At 37.5% G+C, this 4693-nt stretch overlaps 1 non-coding gene across 1 annotated transcript; it reads right to left on the reverse strand.

The window, feature by feature from the left end:
* Window positions 1-1732: 1732 nt before the first annotated feature.
* Window positions 1733-1839, reverse strand: LOC114906691. Its single transcript, XR_003796507.1, has one exon. It is a non-coding gene; the product is annotated as a U6 spliceosomal RNA (small nuclear RNA).
* Between the last annotated feature and the right edge of the window lie 2854 nt (window positions 1840-4693).

A 4693-nucleotide genomic window follows, 5' to 3' on the forward strand; every position in this document is an offset into this window, starting at 1 on the left:
GTTTTTCTGTAGTGATGTCCCAAGAGCTTTCTGAGAAATGAGGTAATGTAAACCAGGTAGGAAAGGGATAGAAAAAGTGCTATCAAGTAGTTCAGCCTGGTGCCTAATGTTCATTAAGTTCCTTGTCACGTTCTTTTAGTTTTCAAACATCTTCAGGGTCTAAGTTTATGAAGAAAGACTCATTTTCTTGGCTGGGAAGAGATTATCATTATTCTTTAATTTATCAAAATTAAATCATAAAATATTTATCATTATTGTTAACCTCACCAATATGCTGAGAAATTCTACAAGTCATACAGGCTCTTCTTTAGTTCAGACATAAGTACCACCTCTTTTAAGAAGCCTTCAGTGATTGTCTTGCCCCACATTTATTTCTCTCTTCTCTAACCTCTTATAATACTGTACAGCATAGCTTCGCATTTAGTATACTACTGGAATTATAAACTCTTGAGGGCAGAGCTATGTTAACTTTCTTCATTTCCCCCAATGTCTCCTAGCATGGGGATCAGACTCTACAATAGTTGATACTTTATGTATATGATTCAGAATTTATATTCTCAGCCTTATCATTTTCACCATTAAATAATCCGTCTGATAATTCCATTTGGATGGCCCCATATTGTCTCCAGTTCAACATGCCTAACACTAAACTCATAAATTTCCTTAAAACTAGATTCCTGTCTTGACTCAGTAATTTTTTTGAGCCACCTAGGCCTTAAACTCACTGTAACCTTTGACTCTCTCCTTTCTTTTCTTTCACATCCAATCATAGCTCTCAAATTCAGGCCTTTCAAATTTTCCTCTCCCTATTTCTATCTGCTGCTAACTTCCTAATCCAGCCTTTATCATCTGACACTTAGACTATTTCAATGATCCCCTAAATAATCTATCTTGAGTCTCAACTTCATCTACACCCTGAAAGTATGCCTTCACTACCAGATTTATTTTCTTAAAACTCTGTGATAGTATGTCTTTCTTGCTCAAAATTTGGCTTGCCATTGCCATTCAAGTGGCTTGTCACTGCCCTCAAAGGTGAAGTCCAAATTCCTTGACCTGGTTTCCAAGGCCTTCTATATCTTTTCTAAACTTAAACAACTTTTCTAATTCCCCTATAAAAACAAGTGAATCTAATTAATGTCCCTAAAATATGCTCCACATATCCCCTTGTTTGTACCGTTGTTTCTGTTGTCCACACTGTTAGGAATGCTATTCATCTTCCTCTCTGCCAATGTAATTATTATTGATCATTTCAGGTGCAACCCCAGAGTTGAACACAACGCTTGGTGCAATAATGATTTGTTGAATGAATTGATCTTTTCCTTTTTTAGGGTTTATGTTGCACTCATTATTTTTACAAATAATTTGACACTTAGCAAATTTTCCTCACATTGTTTAATTTTGATGTCTTTCTAGAGTTTAGCTACAGTAGACATCTGACCCCTTCATTATGTCTCCTAGTATAGTCATATCAAAGTATTTATATGTTAAGATACATGTTATTTTTTTAAATTAATTTTTATTGGAGTATAGTTGTTTTATGTTGTGTTAGTTTCTACTGTACAGCAAAATGAATCAGCTATATGTATGCATATATCCCCTCTTTTTTGGATTTCCTTCCCGTTTAGGTCACCACAGAGCACTGAGTAGAGTTCCCTGAGCTATACAGTAGGTTCTCATTAGTTATCTATTTTATTTGTAGTATCAATAGTGTATATGTGTCAATCCCAATCTCAGAAATATGGAATGCTTCACGAATTTGCATGTCACCCTTGTACAGGGGCCATGCTAATCTTCTCTGTATCATTCCAATTTTAGTATATGTGTTGCTGAAGCGAGCACGACCCCTCTCCTTTAGAGCCCTATATTCTTAAAGTCAAAATTGATATTATTTAGCATTTCTTGGTAAAACCTTTATTTTTTTTCCAGGATATTAAGGTAATTGTCTTCTGAGATGATATTATGTGAGTATCCTCAAATTTTACATGGTTGGATGCAGCAAAAGTTAAATCTACTGTACTAGAAAAACCAACAATAGCACTCACAGATGACAGCATAGTTACCCTGTACTTTAGCTACCTTTGATAACTGAGCAACATATTGATTGGGTCATTTATCAGTCAATTTTCAAGGTAGTAAAAATAAAAAAATCAACCCTACCAAGTCCACATGCCATGTGAATTGTAACACAGAATATCACTTCCAATCTTTGTAATTTTGTAACTGAATAAAAAGTGAAACATATAGTTCATTCATAAGATACTTTGTCTATATGTTGCTAGCATCAAGATGGATGGCAATGCTCCTGCTCATAGAACAGGCAGCTAAGAACACACAGCTTCAAGGTATCTATTCCGTCCTCACATTGGAACTGGATACTATTCATTTCAATAAGTACATATGCTCTGTGAATAATCAGAAATATCAGTAAGACTGAGTTAAGAAGTATGATTCCTTATTGAGAGGCTAGTGAGGAGAGGGGAAATAATATAATGTATTGCAATTCTTTTGGGACAGGTGATCCCCAACATTTATTTCTTGTTGTTTTTATAGATCCCTAAGAAACATTCTAGCTGATGCAATGAATAAAGATAAAGTGGCAAAGGATAGGGACTCAAAGTCACCCAGCATATAGAGTTCTAGAATTCTTGGCTTATAATTTAAATAGGTGTGTGTGTGTGTGAATATGTAAGTGTGTTTATGTGTGTGTGTAGTTTGCATGTTTGCCCCCCCCTCAAAAAAAAAGGGGAAGAAAAAGGAAAAGAGAAAAAGGGTCTTAGTTACAGTGTATTTGGTTGTAGGTCACAGAAGCCCACTAAAATTAGCTTAAGTGAAAAAGGGGAACTTTTTGTAAGAAACACGGTGTCTCAAGGAAACCCATGGTAGAAAAGGTAGTTTCCATCTCATGGGTAGCTGGAAACTGACTGTCAAGAAACTGGGAAGCTTCTCTTTTTTTAGCACCTCTTTTCCAGATCAACTTTCATAATACCAGCAAATACAAAAGCATGGCCTCCTTACAGCTTCTGAATTTCTAATATTCTTGGTTTATCCAAATAGCAGAGGCTGACCCACATCTTTGCATCACAAGTCCATATTCCTAGGAGAAGAATCTGGTTGGCACACCGGAGGTAAATGTTCACCCTCATCTGATCAGCTATGGCTTAGGGGAGGGCCCAGAAGAAAAATCAGCACAGATTAGGTTGAAGGTTTCCACATGTCCAGTCATCTTGGGCTCAGAGGGTGATGCAGTATCGAGTACATGGTATGTATATAGCAGCTAGGGCCCACCCCCTGCTGGGGGATTGCAGGAAATGGGGTTGTGAGATTGGCAAATACACTAAAAAGTGAATATTATAGCTAAAGATAGGGGATAGGAAAGAGGGAAGAGAAATAGAGGAGAAAGAAGCAGAAAAAGGGAGAAATTTAACCATCTAAGTGTTATATAGTCATTTAGGATTTTTTTTTAAATAAATTTATTTATTTATTTACTTATTTATGACTGCATTGGGCCTTCGTTGCTGCGTGCGGGCTTTCTCTAGTTGTGGCAAGTGTGGGCTACTCTTCATTATGGTGTGCAGGCTTCAGTAGTTGTGGCATGTGGGCTCAGTGGTTGTGGCTCATGGGCTCTAGAGCACAGGCCTAGTAGTTGTGGCACATGGGCTTAGTTGCTCTGTGGCATCTTCCCGGACCAGGGCTTGAACCCATGTCCCCTGCATTGGCAGGTGGATTCTTAACCACTGTGTCACCAAGGAAGTCCCTGTCATTTGGCTTTGTTATAATACACAGTTCAGGGCAATTGCTATTTCTCATTGCTGTATTATTTATTGTTACTATTCTGTTTACATTATGTTATTGATATGACTTTTTTTTTTTTTTTAGCGGTAAACGGGCCTCTCCCGTTGCGGAGCACAGGCCCCGGACACGCAGGCTCAGCGGCCATGGCTCACGGGCCCAGCCGCTCCGCGGCATGTGGGATCCTCCCAGACCAGGGCACGAACCTGTGTCCTTTGTATCGGCAGGCGGACTCTCAACCACTGCGCCACCAGGGAAGCACGGTATGACTTTTTAAAACTTCATATCGTGATGATATATTTGTAATTATAATTCAACAGCAGTTTATTACACACATAATATAATTTTCTATCCTAAATAAAACATCTAAATGAAAACCTAAATAGGCCTTTTATATACTCATTAACGTAATATGTAAAAATCAAGACAGTGCCTAGAATTCTATATGCAGTGCCCTACTTTGGTGAGGCACAGTTTATCAATTACCATGCAGTTCCGTTACATTTTTTTAAAGTGTCCATATCCATTAGCTGGAATTAAAATGACATATTTATAAGATTAAATAGTTTTGCATGTAGTCCAGTAGCATCTATATTTCACCATGCTGGTGTCTGAAAATGCTTACTTTTCTTTCAAACTCATTACAAGTGTATTTTTAATTAACTAAATTGCTGCATCATCTTTTATTTCTTTTAGCAATATCCTTGGAGAGGTCACTATGAATTTTGACAGTAGGCATTGAATTTTAAGAGCGCTTTCAGTCCTGTGGGGCAAACAATCTGGCCTGATATAGGTCAGGTGACTGTGACATGTGGGAACAGGGACTGTAAGGCTGGCAAAATTCAGATTGGTGGTAGTTACAGAAAAAAAAGTAATAAAAGTTTTAAGGATAAAGGGTTTATTT

The sequence above is a fragment of the Monodon monoceros genome, unplaced genomic scaffold, assembly GCF_005190385.1.
Source record: "Monodon monoceros isolate NGI ecotype Baffin Bay Population unplaced genomic scaffold, NGI_Narwhal_1 Super_Scaffold_22, whole genome shotgun sequence".
NCBI classification, from domain to species: Eukaryota; Metazoa; Chordata; class Mammalia; order Artiodactyla; family Monodontidae; genus Monodon; species Monodon monoceros.